We start from the raw sequence: 17,500 nt of genomic DNA on the forward strand, positions 1-17,500 counted from the left end.
CTTCCTTCCTTCCTTCCTTCCTTCCTTCCTTCCTTCCTTCCTTTTCTTATAACCAGCCTGCCTTACTGGACCTTCCTTCCTTCCTTTCTTCTTTGACCTTTCTTCTTTCCATATCTATCTAACAGCCTGCTTTTCTGGACCTTCCTTCCTTCTTTCCAAATTCCTTACAGACGTTTTTACTGGAATTTCCTTCCTTCCTTTTCTTATTACCTGCCTGCCTTCCTGGACCTTCCTTCCTTAGTTTCTTCCTTGACCTTTCTTCCTTCCTTTTCTATCTACCAGCCTGCTTTTCTGGACCTTCCTTCCTTCCTTCCAAATACCTTACGTATGTTTTTAATGGAATTTCCTTCATTCGTTTTCTAAATGCCTTCCTTCCTTCCTTCCTTTTTTCCTTCCTTCCTTCCTTACTTTTTTCCTTCCTTTTCTTATTACCAGCCTGCCTTATTGGACATTCCTTCCTTTCTTCCTTGACCTTTCTTCCTTCCTTTTCTATCTACCAGCCTGCTTTTCTGGACCTTCCTTCCTTCCTTCCTTTCTTCCTTGACATTTCTTCCTCCCTTTTCTATCTACCAGCCTGCTATTCTGGACCTTCCTTCCTTCCTTCCAAATTCCTTACATACGTTTTTACTGGAATTTCCTTCATTCCTTTCATAAATACTAGACTTCCTTCCTTCCTTCCTTCCTTCTTTCCTTCCTTCCTTCCTTCCTTCCTTTTCTTATTACCAGCCTGCCTTGCTGGACCTTCCATCCTTCCTTTCTTTCTTCCTTGACCTTTCTTCCTCCCTTTTCTATCTACAAGCCTGCTATTCTGGACCTTCCTTCCTTCCTTCCAAATTCCTTACATACGTTTTTACTGGAATTTCCTTCCTTCCTTTACTTATTACCAGCCTGCCTTACTGGACCTTCCTTCTTTCCTTCCTTTATTCCTTGACCTTTTTTCCTTCCTGTTCTATCTACCAGACTGCTTTTCTGGACCTTCCTTTCTTCCTTCCAAATTGCTTACATACGTTTTTAATGGAATTTCCTTCATTCCTTTTCTAAATACCAGTCTTCCTTCCTTCCTTCCTTCCTTCCTCCCTTCCTTCCTTCCTTTCTTCCTTTTCTTATTGCCAGCCTGCCTTACCGGACCTTCCTTCCTTCCTACCTTTTTTCCTTGACGTTTCTTCCTTCCTTTTCTATCTACCAGCCTGCTTTTCTGGACCTTCCTTCATTCCTTCCAAATTCCTTACATACGTTTTTACTGGAATTTCCTTAATTCCTTTTCTAAATACCAGCCTGCCTGCCTTCCTTCCTTCCTTCCTTCCTTTTCTTATTACCTGCCGGCCTTACTGGACCTTCCTTCCTTCCTTCCTTTCTTCCTTGACCTTTCTTCCTTCCTTTTTTATCAACCAGCCTGCTTTTCTGGACCTTCCTTCCTTCCTTCCAAATTCCTTACAGACGTTTTTACGGGAATTTCCTTCATTCCTCTTCTAAATACCATCCTGTTTGCCTTCCTTCCTTCCTTCCTTCTCTTATTAACAACATGCTTTTCTGGACCTTCCTTCCTTCCTTCCAAATTCCTTGCACACGTTTGTACTGGAATTTCCTTCATTCCTTTTCTAAATACCTTCCTTCCTTCCTTCCTTCCTTCCTTCCTTCCTTCCTTCCTTCCTTCCTTCCTTCCTTCCTTCCTTTTCTTATTACCAGCCTGCCTTACTGGACCTTCCTTCCTTCCTTCCTTTCTTGCTTGACCTTTCTTCCTTCCTTTTCTATCTACCAGCCTGCTTTTCTGGACCTTCCTTCCTTCCTTCCAAATTGCTTACATACGTTTTTACTGGAATTTCCTTCATTCCTTTCATAAATACTAGCCTACCTTCCTTCCTTCTTTCCTTCTTTCCTTCCTTCCTTCCTTCCTTCCTTTTCTTATTACCAGCCTGCCTTACTGGACCTTCCTTCCTTCCTTTCTTTCTTCCTTGACCTTTCTTCCTCCCTTTTCTATCTACAAGCCTGCTATTCTGGACCTTCCTTCCTTCCTTCCAAATTCCTTACATACGTTTTTACTGGAATTTCCTTCATTCCTTTCATAAATACTAGCCTTCCTTCCTTCCTTCTTTCCTTCTTTCCTTCCTTCCTTCCTTCCTTCCTTTTCTTATTACCAGCCTGCCTTACTGGACCTTCCTTCCTTCCTTTCTTTCTTCCTTGACCTTTCTTCCTCCCTTTTCTATCTACAAGCCTGCTATTCTGGACCTTCCTTCCTTCCTTCCAAATTCCTTACATACGTTTTTACTGGAATTTCCTTCCTTCCTTTTCTTATTACCTGCCTGCCTTACCGGACCTTCCTTCCTTCCTTCCTTTCTTCCTTGACCTTTCTTCCTCCCTTTTCTATCTACAAGCCTGCTATTCTGGACCTTCCTTCCTTCCTTCCAAATTCCTTACACACGTTTGTACTGGAATTTCCTTCATTCCTTTTCTAAATACCAGCCTGCCTGCCTTCCTTCCTTCCCTCCCTTTCTTATTACCAGCCTGCCTTACTGGACCTTCCTTCCTTCCTTCCTTTCTTCCTTGACCTTTCTTCCTTCCTTTTCTATCTACCAGCCTGCTTTTCTGGACCTTCCTTCCTTCCTTCCAAATTGCTTACATACGTTTTTACTGGAATTTCCTTCATTCCCTTTCTAAATGCCAGTCTTCCTTCCTTCCTTCCTTCCTTCCTTCCTTCCTTCCTTCCTTCCCTCCTTTTCTTATTACCAGCCTGCCTTACTGGACCTTCCTTCCTTCCTTCCTTTCTTCCTTGACCTTTCTTCCTTCCTGTTCTATATACCAGCCTGCTTTTCTGGACCTTCCTTCCTTCGTTCCAAATTGCTTACATACGTTTTTACTGGAATTTCCTTCATTCCTTTTCTAAATATCTTCCTTCTTTCCTTCCTTCTTTCCTTCCTTCCTTCCTTCCTTCCTTCCTTGCTTCCTTATTTCCTTCCTTTTCCTATTACCTGACTGCCTTACTTGATCTTCCTTCCTTCCTTCCTTTCTTCCTTGACCTTTCTTCCTTCCTTTTCTATCTGCCAGCCTGCTTTTCTGGACTTTCCTTCCTTCCTTCCAAATTCCTTACATACGTTTTTACTGGAATTTCCATCATTCCTTTTCTAAATACCAGCCTTCCTTACTGGACCTTCCTTCCTTCCTTCATTCATTCTTTCCTTCCTTCCTTCCTTCCTTCCTTCCTTCCTTCCTTCCTTTTTTCCTTTCTTGCTTGACCTTTCTTCCTTCCTTTTCTATCTACCAGCCTGCCTTACTGGACCTTCCTTCCTTCCTTCCAAATTCCTTACATACGTTTTTACTGGAATTTCCTTCACTCCTTTTCTAAATACCTGCCTGCCTGCCTTCCTTCCTTCCCTCCTTTTCGTATTACCAACCTGCCTTACTGGACCTTCCTTCCTTCCTTCCTTTCTTCCTTGACCTTTCTTCCTTCCTTTTCTATCTACCAGCCTGCTTTTCTGGACCTTCCTTCCTTCCTTCCAAATACCTTACGTATGTTTTTAATGGAATTTCCTTCATTCGTTTTCTAAATGCCTTCCTTCCTTCCTTCCTTTTTTCCTTCCTTCCTTCCTTACTTTTTTCCTTCCTTTTCTTATTACCAGCCTGCCTTATTGGACATTCCTTCCTTTCTTCCTTGACCTTTCTTCCTTCCTTTTCTATCTACCAGCCTGCTTTTCTGGACCTTCCTTCCTTCCTTCCTTTCTTCCTTGACATTTCTTCCTCCCTTTTCTATCTACCAGCCTGCTATTCTGGACCTTCCTTCCTTCCTTCCAAATTCCTTACATACGTTTTTACTGGAATTTCCTTCATTCCTTTCATAAATACTAGCCTTCCTTCCTTCCTTCCTTCCTTCTTTCCTTCCTTCCTTCCTTCCTTCCTTTTCTTATTACCAGCCTGCCTTGCTGGACCTTCCATCCTTCCTTTCTTTCTTCCTTGACCTTTCTTCCTCCCTTTTCTATCTACAAGCCTGCTATTCTGGACCTTCCTTCCTTCCTTCCAAATTCCTTACATACGTTTTTACTGGAATTTCCTTCCTTCCTTTACTTATTACCAGCCTGCCTTACTGGACCTTCCTTCTTTCCTTCCTTTATTCCTTGACCTTTTTTCCTTCCTGTTCTATCTACCAGACTGCTTTTCTGGACCTTCCTTTCTTCCTTCCAAATTGCTTACATACGTTTTTAATGGAATTTCCTTCATTCCTTTTCTAAATACCAGTCTTCCTTCCTTCCTTCCTTCCTTCCTCCCTTCCTTCCTTCCTTTCTTCCTTTTCTTATTGCCAGCCTGCCTTACCGGACCTTCCTTCCTTCCTACCTTTTTTCCTTGACGTTTCTTCCTTCCTTTTCTATCTACCAGCCTGCTTTTCTGGACCTTCCTTCATTCCTTCCAAATTCCTTACATACGTTTTTACTGGAATTTCCTTAATTCCTTTTCTAAATACCAGCCTGCCTGCCTTCCTTCCTTCCTTCCTTCCTTTTCTTATTACCTGCCGGCCTTACTGGACCTTCCTTCCTTCCTTCCTTTCTTCCTTGACCTTTCTTCCTTCCTTTTTTATCAACCAGCCTGCTTTTCTGGACCTTCCTTCCTTCCTTCCAAATTCCTTACAGACGTTTTTACGGGAATTTCCTTCATTCCTCTTCTAAATACCATCCTGTTTGCCTTCCTTCCTTCCTTCCTTCTCTTATTAACAACATGCTTTTCTGGACCTTCCTTCCTTCCTTCCAAATTCCTTGCACACGTTTGTACTGGAATTTCCTTCATTCCTTTTCTAAATACCTTCCTTCCTTCCTTCCTTCCTTCCTTCCTTCCTTCCTTCCTTCCTTCCTTTTCTTATTACCTGCCTGCCTTACTGGACCTTCCTTCCTTCCTTCCTTTCTTCCTTGACCTTTCTTCCTTCCTGTTCTATCTACCAGCCTGCTTTTCTGGACCTTCCTTCCTTCCTTCCAAATTGCTTACATACGTTTTTAATGGAATTTCCTTCATTCCTTTTCTAAATACCAGTCTTCCTTCCTTCCTTCATTCCTTCCTCCCTTCCTTCCTTCCTTCCTTCCTTTTCTTATTGACAGCCTGCCTTACCGGACCTTCCTTCCTTCCTTCCTTTCTTCCTTGACCTTTCTTCCTTCCTGTTCTATCTACCAGCCTGCTTTTCTGGACCTTCCTTCCTTCCTTCCAAATTGCTTACATACGTTTTTAATGGAATTTCCTTCATTCCTTTTCTAAATACCAGTCTTCCTTCCTTCCTTCCTTCCTTCCTTCGTTCCTTCCTTTTTTTCTTGACGTTTCCTCCTTCCTTTTCTATCTACCAGCCTGCTTTTCTGGACCTTCCTTCATTCCCTCCAAAGTCCTTACATACGTTTTTACTGGAATTTCCTTAATTCCTTTTCTAAATACCAGCCTGCCTGCCTTCCTTCCTTCCTTCCTTTTCTTATTACCTGCCTGCCTTACTGGACCTTCCTTCCTTCCTTCCTTTCTTCCTTGACCTTTCTTCCTTCCTGTTCTATCTACCAGCCTGCTTTTCTGGACCTTCCTTCCTTCCTTCCAAATTCCTTGCACACGTTTGTACTGGAATTTCCTTCCTTCCTTCCTTCCTTCCTTCCTTCCTTCCTTCCTTCCTTCCTTCCTTCCTTCCTTCCTTCCTTCCTTCCTTCCTTCCTTTTCTTATTACCTGCCTGCCTTACTGGACCATCCTTCCTTCCTTCCTTCCTTTCTTCCTTGACCTTTCTTCCTTCCTGTTCTATCTACCAGACTGCTTTTTGGACCTTCCTTCCTTCCTTCCAAATTGCTTACATACGTTTTTAATGGAATTTCCTTCATTCCTTTTCTAAATACCAGTCTTCCTTCCTTCCTTCCTTCCTTCCTCCCTTCCTTCCCTCCTTCCTTCCTTTTCTTATTGCCAGCCTGCCTTACCGGACCTTCCTTCCTTCCTTCCTTTTTTCCTTGACGTTTCTTCCTTCCTTTTCTATCTACCAGGCTGCTTTTCTGGACCATCCATCATTCCTTCCAAATTCCTTACATACGTTTTTACTGGAATTTCCTTAATTCCTTTTCTAAATACCAGCCTGCCTGCCTTCCTTCCTTCCTTCCTTTTCTTATTACCTGCCTGCCTTACTGGACCTTCCTTCCTTCCTTTCTTCCTTGACCTTTCTTCCTTCCTTTTCTATCTACCAGCCTGCTTTTCTGGACCTTCCTTCCTTCCTTCCAAATTCCTTACACACGTTTGTACTGGAATTTCCTTCCTTCCTTCCTTCCTTCCTTCCTTCCTTCCTTCCTTATGTTTACAAATATGTGAAGGGTAGGTGTCAGGATGATGGAGCTAGGCTTTTTTCAGTGATATCCAGTGATAGGACAAGGGGCAATGGGTGTAAACTGGAGCATAGGAAGTTCCACGTTAACATCAGGAAGAACTTCTTTACTGTAAGAGTGACAGAGCACTGGAACAGGCTGCCCAGGGGGGTTGTGGAGTCTCCTACACTGGAGATATTCAAGGCCCGCCTGGACAAGTTCCTGTGTGATGTACTGTAGGTTACCCTGCTCTTGCAGAGGGGTTGGACTAGATGATCTTTTTAGGTCCCTTCCAACCCTTGGGATTCTGTGATTCTGTGATTCCTTCCTTCCTTCCTTCCTTCCTTCCTTCCTTCCTTCCTTCCTTTTCTTATTACCTGCCTGCCTTACTGGACCTTCCTTCCTTCCTTTCTTCCTTGACCTTTCTTCCTTCCTTTTCTATCTACCAGCCTGCTTTTCTGGACCTTCCTTCCTTCCTTCCAAATTCCTTACACACGTTTGTACTGGAATTTCCTTCCTTCCTTCCTTCCTTCTTTCCTTCCTTCCTTCCTTCCTTCCTTCCTTCCTTCCTTCCTTCCTTCCTTCCTTCCTTCCTTCCTTCCTTTTCTTATTACCTGCCTGCCTTACTGGACCTTCCTTCCTTCCTTCCTTTCTTCCTTGACCTTCCTTCCTTCCTTCCTTTCTTCCTTGACCTTTCTTCCTTCCTGTTCTATCTACCAGCCTGCTTTTCTGGACCTTCCTTCCTTCCTTCCAAATTGCTTACATACGTTTTTAATGGAATTTCCTTCATTCCTTTTCTAACTACCAGTCTTCCTTCCTTCCTTCCTCCCTTCCTTCCTTCCTTCCTCCCTTCCTTCCTTCCTTCCTTCCTTTTCTTATTGCCAGCCTGCCTTACCGGACCTTCCTTCCTTCCTTCCTTTTTTCCTTGACGTTTCTTCCTTCCTTTTCTATCTACCAGCCTGCTTTTCTGGACCTTCCTTCATTCCTTCCAAATTCCTTACATACGTTTTTACTGGAATTTCCTTAATTCCTTTTCTAAATACCAGCCTTCCTTCCTTCCTTCCTTCCTTTTCTTATTACCTGCCTGCCTTACTGGACCTTCCTACCTTCCTTCCTTCCTTTCTTCCTTGAGCTTTCTTCCTTCCTTTTCTATCTACCAGCCTGCTTTTCTGGACCTTCCTTCCTTCCTTCCAAGTTCCTTACATACGTTTTTAATGGAATTTCCTTCATTCCTTTTCTAAATACCAGTCTTCCTTCCATCCTTCCTTCCTTCCTTCGTTCCTTCCTTTTTTCCTTGACGTTTCCTCCTTCCTTTTCTATCTACCAGCCGGCTTTTCTGGACCTTCCTTCATTCCCTCCAAAGTCCTTACATACGTTTTTACTGGAATTTCCTTAATTCCTTTTCTAAATACCAGCCTGCCTGCCTTCCTTCCTTCCTTCCTTTTCTTATTTCCTGCCTGCCTTACTGGACCTTCCTTCCTTCCTTCCAAATTCCTTGACCATTCTTCCTTCCTTTTCTATCTACCAGCCTGCTTTTCTGGACCTTCCTTCCTTCCTTCCAAATTGCTTACATACGTTTTTACTGAAATTTCCTTCATTCCTTTTTATAAATACCAGTCTTCCTTACTGGACCTTCCTTCTTTCCTTCCTTCCTTCCTTCCGGCCTTCCTGCCTTCCTGCCTGCCTGCCTTCCTTCCTTCCTTCCTTCCTTCCTTCCTTCCTTCCTTTTCTTATTAAAAGCCTCCCTTACTGGACCTTCCTTCCTTACTTCCAAATTCCTTACATACGTTTTTACTGGAATTTCCATCATTCCTTTTCTAAATACCAGCCTTCCTTACTGGACCTTCCTTCTTTCCTTTCTTCCTTCCTTCCTACCTACCTTCTTTCCTTCCTTCCTTCCTTCCTTCCTTCCTTCCTTCCTTCCTTCCTTCCTTCCTTTTCTTATTACCTGCCTGCCTTACTGGACCTTCCTTCCTTCCTTCCTTTTTTCCTTGACGTTTCTTCCTTCCTTTTCTATCTACCAGCCTGCTTTTCTGGACCTTCCTTCATTCCTTCCAAATTCCTTACATACTTTTTTACTGGAATTTCCTTAATTCCTTTTCTAAATACTAGCATGCCTGCCTTCCTTCCTTCCTTCCTTTTCTTATTACCTGCCTGCCTTACTGGACCTTCCTTCCTTCCTTCCTTCCTTCCTTCCTCCCTTCCTCCCTTCCTCCCTTCCTCCCTTCCTTCCTTCCTTCCTTCCTTCCTTCCTTCCTTTCTTCCTTCCTCCCTTCCTTCCTTCCTTCCTTCCTTTTCTTATTGCCAGCCTGCCTTACTGGACCTTCCTTCCTTCCTTCCTTTCTTCCTTGACCTTTCTTCCTTCCTGTTCCATCTACCAGACTGCTTTTCTGGACCTTCCTTCCTTCCTTCCAAATTGCTTACATACGTTTTTAATGGAATTTCCTTCATTCCTTTTCTAAATACCAGTCTTCCTTCCTTCCTTCCTTCCTTCCTTCCTTCTTCCTTCCTTCCTTCCTTCCTTCCTTCCTTCTTTCCTTCCTTCCTTTTCTTATTACCTGCCTGCCTTACTGGACCTTCCTTCTTTCCTTCCTTTCTTCCTTGACCTTCCTTCCTTCCTTCCTTTCTTCCTTCCTTCCTTCCTTCCTTCCTTCCTTCCTTCCTTCCTTCCTTCCTTCCTTCCTTCCTTCCTTCCTATTCTTATTGCCAGCCTGCCTTACCGGACCTTCCTTCCTTCCGTCCTTTTTTCCTTGACGTTTCTTCCTTCCTTTTCTATCTACCAGCCTGCTTTTCTGGACCTTCCTTCATTCCTTCCAAATTCCTTACATACGTTTTTACTGGAATTTCCTTAATTCCTTTTCTAAATACCAGCCTGCCTGCCTTCCTTCCTTCCTTCCTTTTCTTATTACCTGCCTGCCTTACTGGACCTTCCTTCCTTTCTTCCTTGACCTTTCTTCCTTCCTTTTCTATCTACCAGCCTGCTTTTCTGGACCTTCCTTCCTTCCTTCCAAATTCCTTACACACGTTTGTACTGGAATTTCCTTCCTTCCTTCCTTCCTTCCTTCCTTCCTTCCTTCCTTCCTTCCTTCCTTCATTCCTTCCTTCCTTCCTTCCTTCCTTTTCTTATTACCTGCCTGCCTTATTGGACCTTCCTTCCTTCCTTCCTTTCTTCCTTGACCTTTCTTCCTTCCTGTTCTATCTACCAGACTGCTTTTTGGACCTTCCTTCCTTCCTTCCAAATTGCTTACATACGTTTTTAATGGAATTTCCTTCATTCCTTTTCTAAATACCAGTCTTCCTTCCTTCCTTCCTTCCTTCCTCCCTTCCTTCCTTCCTTCCTTCCTTTTCTTATTGCCAGCCTGCCTTACCGGACCTTCCTTCTTTCCTTCCTTTTTTCCTTGACGTTTCTTCCTTCCTTTTCTATCTACCAGGCTGCTTTTCTGGACCTTCCATCATTCCTTCCAAATTCCTTACATACGTTTTTACTGGAATTTCCTTAATTCCTTTTCTAAATACCAGCCTGCCTGCCTTCCTTCCTTCCTTCCTTTTCTTATTACCTGCCTGCCTTACTGGACCTTCCTTCCTTCCTTCCTTTCTTCCTTGACCTTCCTTCCTTCCTTTTCTATCTACCAGCCTGCTTTTCTGGACCTTCCTTCCTTCCTTCCAAATTCCTTACACACGTTTGTACTGGAATTTCCTTCCTTCCTTCCTTCCTTCCTTCCTTCCTTCCTTCCTTCCTTTTCTTATTACCTGTCTGCCTTACTGGACCTTCCTTCCTTCCTTCCTTCCTTTTCTTATTACCTGCCTGCCTTACTGGACCTTCCTTCCTTCCTTCCTTTCTTCCTTGACCTTCCTTCCTTCCTTCCTTTCTTCCTTGACCTTTCTTCCTTCCTGTTCTATCTACCAGACTGCTTTTCTGGACCTTCCTTCCTTCCTTCCAAATTGCTTACATACGTTTTTAATGGAATTTCCTTCATTCCTTTTCTAAATACCAGTCTTCCTTCCTTCCTTCCTTCCTTCCTCCCTTCGTTCCTTCCTTCCTTCCTTTTCTTATTGCCAGCCTGCCTTACCGGAACTTCCTTCCTTCCTTCCTTTTTTCCTTGACGTTTCTTCCTTCCTTTTCTATCTACCAGCCTGCTTTTCTGGACCTTCCTTCATTCCTTCCAAATTCCTTACATACGTTTTTACTGGAATTTCCTTAATTCCTTTTCTAAATACCAGCCTGCCTGCCTTCCTTCCTTCCTTCCTTTTCTTATTACCTGCCTGCCTTACTGGACCTTCCTTCCTTCCTTCCTTTCTTCCTTGACCTTTCTTCCTTCCTGTTCTATCTACCAGCCTGCTTTTCTGGACCTTCCTTCCTTCCTGCCAAATTCCTTACACACGTTTGTACTGGAATTTCCTTCCTTCCTTCCTTCCTTCCTTCCTTCCTTCCTTCCTTCCTTCCTTCCTTCCTTCCTTCCTTCCTTCCTTCCTTTTCTTATTACCTGCCTGCCTTACTGGACCTTCCTTCCTTCCTTCCTTTCTTCCTTGACCTTTCTTCCTTCCTGTTCCATCTACCAGACTGCTTTTCTGGACCTTCCTTCCTTCCTTCTAAATTGCTTACATACGTTTTTAATGGAATTTCCTTCATTCCTTTTCTAAATACCAGTCTTCCTTCCTTCCTTCCTTCCTTCCTTCCTTCCTTCCTTCCTTCTTTCCTTCCTTCCTTCCTTCCTTCCTTCCTTCTTTCCTTCCTTCCTTTTCTTATTACCTGCCTTCCTTACTGGACCTTCCTTCTTTCCTTCCTTTCTTCCTTGACATTCCTTCCTTCCTTCCTTTCTTCCTTGACCTTTCTTCCTTCCTGTTCTATCTACCAGACTGCTTTTCTGGACCTTCCTTCCTTCCTTCCAAATTGCTTACGTACGTTTTTAATGGAATTTCCTTCATTCCTTTTCTAAATACCAGTCTTCCTTCCTTCTTTCCTTCCTTCCTTCCTTCCTTCCTTCCTTCCTTCCTTCCTTCCTTCCTTCCTTCCTTCCTTCCTTCCTTCCTTCCTTCCTTCCTTCCTTCCTTCCTTCCTTTTCTTATTACCTGCCTGCCTTACTGGACCTTCCTTCCTTCCTTCCTTTCTTCCTTGACCTTTCTTCCTTCCTGTTCTATCTACCAGACTGCTTTTCTGGACCTTCCTTCCTTCCTTCCAAATTGCTTACATACGTTTTTAATGGAATTTCCTTCATTCCTTTTCTAAATACCAGTCTTCCTTCCTCCCTTCCTTCCTTCCTTCCTCCCTTCCTTCCTTCCTTCCTTCCTTTTCTTATTGCCAGCCTGCCTTACCGGACCTTCCTTCCTTCCTTCCTTTTTTCCTTGACGTTTCTTCCTTCCTTTTCTATCTACCAGCCTGCTTTTCTGGACCTTCCTTCATTCCTTCCAAATTCCTTACATACGTTTTTACTGGAATTTCCTTAATTCCTTTTCGAAATACCAGCCTGCCTGCCTTCCTTCCTTCCTTCCTTTTCTTATTACCTGCCTGCCTTACTGGACCTTCCTTCCTTCCTTCCTTTCTTCCTTGACCTTTCTTCCTTCCTTTTCTATCTACCAGCCTGCTTTTCTGGACCTTCCTTCCTTCCTTCCAAATTCCTTACACACGTTTGTACTGGAATTTCCTTCCTTCCTTCCTTCCTTCCTTCCTTCCTTCTTTCCTTCCTTCCTTCCTTCCTTCCTTCCTTCCTTCCTTCCTTTTCTTATTACCTGCCTGCCTTTCTGGACCTTCCTTCCTTCCTTCCTTCCTTTTCTTATTACCTGCCTGCCTTACTGGACCTTCCTTCCTTCCTTCCTTTCTTACTTGACCTTCCTTCCTTCCTTCCTTGACCTTCCTTCCTTCCTTCCTTTCTTCCTTGACCTTTCTTCCTTCCTGTTCTATCTACCAGACTGCTTTTCTGGACCTTCCTTCCTTCCTTCCAAATTGCTTACATACGTTTTTAATGGAATTTCCTTCATTCCTTTTCTAAATACCAGTCTTCCTTCCTTCCTTCCTTCCTTCCTCCCTTCGTTCCTTCCTTCCTTCCTTTTCTTATTGCCAGCCTGCCTTACCGGACCTTCCTTCCTTCCTTCCTTTTTTCCTTGACGTTTCTTCCTTCCTTTTCTATCTACCAGCCTGCTTTTCTGGACCTTCCTTCATTCCTTCCAAATTCCTTACATACGTTTTTACTGGAATTTCCTTTATTCCTTTTCTAAATACCAGCCTGCCTGCCTTCCTTCCTTCCTTCCTTTTCTTATTACCTGCCTGCCTTACTGGACCTTCCTTCCTTCCTTCCTTTCTTCCTTGACCTTTCTTCCTTCCTGTTCTATCTACCAGCCTGCTTTTCTGGACCTTCCTTCCTTCCTGCCAAATTCCTTACACACGTTTGTACTGGAATTTCCTTCCTTCCTTCCTTCCTTCCTTCCTTCCTTCCTTCCTTCCTTCCTTCCTTCCTTCCTTCCTTCCTTCCTTCCTTTTCTTATTACCTGCCTGCCTTACTGGACCTTCCTTCCTTCCTTTCTTTCTTCCTTGACCTTTCTTCCTTCCTGTTCCATCTACCAGACTGCTGTTCTGGACCTTCCTTCCTTCCTTCTAAATTGCTTACATACGTTTTTAATGGAATTTCCTTCATTCCTTTTCTAAATACCAGTCTTCCTTCCTTCCTTCCTTCCTTCCTTCCTTCCTTCCTTCCTTCCTTCCTTCTTTCCTTCCTTCCTTCCTTCCTTCCTTCCTTCCTTCTTTCCTTCCTTCCTTTTCTTATTACCTGCCTTCCTTACTGGACCTTCCTTCTTTCCTTCCTTTCTTCCTTGACCTTCCTTCCTTCCTTCCTTTCTTCCTTGACCTTTCTTCCTTCCTGTTCTATCTACCAGACTGCTTTTCTGGACCTTCCTTCCTTCCTTCCAAATTGCTTACGTACGTTTTTAATGGAATTTCCTTCATTCCTTTTCTAAATACCAGTCTTCCTTCCTTCTTTCCTTCCTTCCTTCCTTCCTTCCTTCCTTCCTTCCTTCCTTCCTTCCTTCCTTCCTTCCTTCCTTCCTTCCTTCCTTCCTTCTTTCCTTCCTTCCTTCCTTCCTTCCTTTTCTTATTACCTGCCTGCCTTACTGGACCTTCCTTCCTTCCTTCCTTTCTTCCTTGACCTTTCTTCCTTCCTGTTCTATCTACAAGACTGCTTTTCTGGACCTTCCTTCCTTCCTTCCTAATTGCTTACATACGTTTTTAATGGAATTTCCTTCATTCCTTTTCTAAATACCAGTCTTCCTTCCTCCCTTCCTTCCTTCCCTCCTCCCTTCCTTCCTTCCTTCCTTCCTTTTCTTATTGCCAGCCTGCCTTACCGGACCTTCCTTCCTTTCTTCCTTTTTTCCTTGACGTTTCTTCCTTCCTTTTCTATCTACCAGCCTGCTTTTCTGGACCTTCCCTCATTCCTTCCAAATTCCTTACATACGTTTTCACTGGAATTTCCTTAATTCCTTTTCTAAATACCAGCCTGCCTGCCTTCCTTCCTTCCTTCCTTTTCTTATTACCTGCCTGCCTTACTGGACCTTCCTTCCTTCCTTCCTTTCTTCCTTGACCTTTCTTCCTTCCTTTTCTATCTACCAGCCTGCTTTTCTGGACCTTCCTTCCTTCCTTCCAAATTCCTTACACACGTTTGTACTGGAATTTCCTTCCTTCCTTCCTTCCTTCCTTCCTTCCTTCCTTCTTTCCTTCCTTCCTTCCTTCCTTCCTTCCTTCCTTCCTTCCTTCCTTCCTTCCTTCCTTCCTTTTCTTATTACCTGCCTGCCTTTCTGGACCTTCCTTCCTTCCTTCCTTCCTTTTCTTATTACCTGCCTGCCTTACTGGACCTTCCTTCCTTCCTTCCTTGACCTTTCTTCCTTCCTTTTCTATCTACCAGCCAGCTTTTCTGGACCTTCCTTCCTTCCTTCCAAATTCCTTACACACGTTTGTACAGGAATTTCCTTCCTTCCTTCCTTCCTTCCTTCCTTCCTTCCTTCCTTCCTTCCTTCCTTCCTTTTCTTATTACCTGCCTGCCTTACTGGACCTTCCTTCCTTCCTTCCTTTCTTCCTTGACCTTTCTTCCTTCCTGTTCTATCTACCAGCCTGCTTTTCTGGACCTTCCTTCCTTCCTTCCAAATTGCTAACATACGTTTTTAATGGAATTTCCTTCATTCCTTTTCTAAATACCAGTCTTCCTTCCTTCCTTCCTTCCTTCCTTCCTTCCTCCCTTCCTTCCTTCCTTCCTTCCTTTTCTTATTGCCAGCCTGCCTTACCGGACTTTCCTTCCTTCCTTCCTTTTTTCCTTGATGTTTCTTCCTTCCTTTTCTATCTACCAGCCTGCTTTTCTGGACCTTCCTTCATTCCTTCCAAATTCCTTACATACGTTTTTACTGGAATTTCCTTAATTCCTTTTCTAAATACCAGCCTGCCTGCCTTCCTTCCTTCCTTCCTTTTCTTATTACCTGCCTGCCTTACTGGACCTTCCTTCCTTCCTTCCTTGACCTTTCTTCCTTCATTTTCTATCTACCAGCCTGCTTTTCTGGACCTTCCTTCCTTCCTTCCAAATTCCTTACACATGTTTGTACTGGAATTTCCTTCCTTCCTTCCTTCCTTCCTTCCTTCCTTCCTTCCTTCCTTCCTTCCTTCCTTCCTTCCTTCCTTTTCTTATTACCTGCCTGCCTTACTGGACCTTCCTTCCTTCCTTCCTTTCTTCCTTGACCTTTCTTCCTTCCTGTTCTATCTACCAGACTGCTTTTCTGGACCTTCCTTCCTTCCTTCCAAATTCCTTACACACGTTTGTACTGGAATTTCCTTCCTTCCTTCCTTCCTTCCTTCCTTCCTTCCTTCCTTCCTTCCTTCCTTCCTTCCTTCCTTCCTTCCTTCCTTCCTTCCTTTTCTTATTACCTGCCTGCCTTACTGGACCTTCCTTCCTTCCTTTCTTCCTTGACCTTTCTTCCTTCCTGTTCTATCTACCAGACTGCTTTTCTGGACCTTCCTTCCTTCCTTCCAAATTGCAAACATACGTTTTTAATGGAATTTCCTTCATTCCTTTTTTAAATACCAGTCTTCCTTCCTTCCTTCCTTCCTTCCTTCCTTCCTTCCTCCCTTCCTTCCTTCCTTCCTTCCTTTTCTTATTGCCAGCCTGCCTTACCGGACCTTCCTTCCTTCCTTCCTTTTTTCCTTGATGTTTCTTCCTTCCTTTTCTATCTACCAGCCTGCTTTTCTGGACCTTCCTTCATTCCTTCCAAATTCCTTACATACGTTTTTACTGGAATTTCCTTAATTCCTTATCTAAATACCAGCCTGCCTGCCTTCCTTCCTTCCTTCCTTTTCTTATTACCTGCCTGCCTTACTGGACCTTCCTTCCTTCCTTCCTTTCTTCCTTGACCTTTCTTCCTTCCTTTTCTATCTACCAGCCTGCTTTTCTGGACCTTCCTTCCTTCCTTCCAAATTCCTTACACACGTTTGTACTGGAATTTCCTTCCTTCCTTCCTTCCTTCCTTCCTTCCTTCCTTCCTTCCTTCCTTCCTTCCTTCCTTCCTTCCTTCCTTCCTTCCTTCCTTTTCTTATTACCTGCCTGCCTTACTGGACCTTCCTTCCTTCCTTCCTTTCTTCCTTGACCTTTCTTCCTTCCTGTTCTATCTACCAGACTGCTTTTCTGGATTTTCCTTCCTTCCTTCCAAATTGCTTACATGCGTTTTTAATGGAATTTCCTTCATTCCTTTTCTAAATACCAGTCTTCCTTCCTTCCTTCCTCCCTTCCTTCCTTCCTTCCTTCCTTTTCTTATTGCCAGCCTGCCTTACCGGACTTTCCTTCCTTCCTTCCTTTTTTCCTTGATGTTTCTTCCTTCCTTTTCTATCTACCAGCCTGCTTTTCTGGACCTTCCTTCCTTCCTTCCAAATTCCTTACACACGTTTGTACTGGAATTTCCTTAATTCCTTTTCTAAATGCCTGCCGGCCTTCCTTCCTTCCTTCCTTCCTTTTCTTATTACCTGCCTGCCTTACTGGACCTTCCTTCCTTCCTTCCATGACCTTTCTTCCTTCCTTTTCTATCTCCCAGCCTGCTTTTCTGGACCTTCCTTCCTTGCTTCCAAATTCCTTACACACGTTTGTACTGGAATTTCCTTCCTTCCTTCCTTCCTTCCTTCCTTCCTTCCTTCCTTCCTTCCTTCCTTCCTTCCTTCCTTCCTTCCTTCCTTCCTTTTCTTATTACCTGCCTGCCTTTCTGGACCTTCCTTCCTTCCTTCCTTCCTTTTCTTATTACCTGCCTGCCTTACTGGACATTCCTTCCTTCCTTCCTTTCTTCCTTGACCTTTCTTCCTTCCTGTTCTATCTACAAGACTGCTTTTCTGGACCTTCCTTCCTTCCTTCCAAATTGCTAACATACGTTTTTAATGGAATTTCCTTCATTCCTTTTCTAAATACCAGTCTTCCTTCCTTCCTTCCTTCCTTCCTTCCTTCCTTCCTTCCTTCCTTCCTTCCTTCCTTCCTTTTCTTATTGCCAGCCTGCCTTACCGGACCTTCCTTCCTTCCTCTCTTTTTTCCTTGACTTTTCTTCCTTCCTTTTCTATCTACCAGCCTGCTTTTCTGGACCTTCCTTCATTCCTTCCAAATTCCTTACATACGTTTTTACTGGAATTTCCTTAATTCCTTTTCTAAATACCAGCCTGCCTGCCTTCCTTCCTTCCTTCCTTTTCTTATTACCTGCCTGCCTTACTGGACCTTCCTTCCTTCCTTCCTTGACCTTTCTTCCTTCCTTTTCTATCTACCAGCCTGCTTTTCTGAACCTTCCTTAGTTCCTTCCAAATTCCTTACACACGTTTGTACTGGAATTTCCTTCCTTCCTTCCTTCCTTCCTTCCTTCCTTCCTTCCTTCCTTCCTTCCTTCCTTCCTTTCTTCCTTCCTTCCTTCCTTCCTTCCTTCCTTCCTTCCTTCCTTCCTTCCTTCCTTCCTTTTCTTATTACCTGCCTGCCTTACTGGACCTTCCTTCCTTCCTTCCTTTCTTCCTTGACCTTTCTTCCTTCCTGTTCTATCTACCAGACTGCTTTTCTGGACCTTCCTTCCTTCCTTCCAAATTGCTTACATACGTTTTTAATGGAATTTCCTTCATTCCTTTTCTAAATACCAGTCTTCCTTCCTCCCTTCCTTCCTTCCTTCCTCCCTTCCTTCCTTCCTTCCTTCCTTTTCTTATTGCCAGCCTGCCTTACCGGACCTT

Source organism: Lathamus discolor (assembly GCF_037157495.1).
Source record: "Lathamus discolor isolate bLatDis1 chromosome W unlocalized genomic scaffold, bLatDis1.hap1 SUPER_W_unloc_1, whole genome shotgun sequence".
In the NCBI taxonomy this organism is placed as follows: domain Eukaryota; kingdom Metazoa; phylum Chordata; class Aves; order Psittaciformes; family Psittacidae; genus Lathamus; species Lathamus discolor.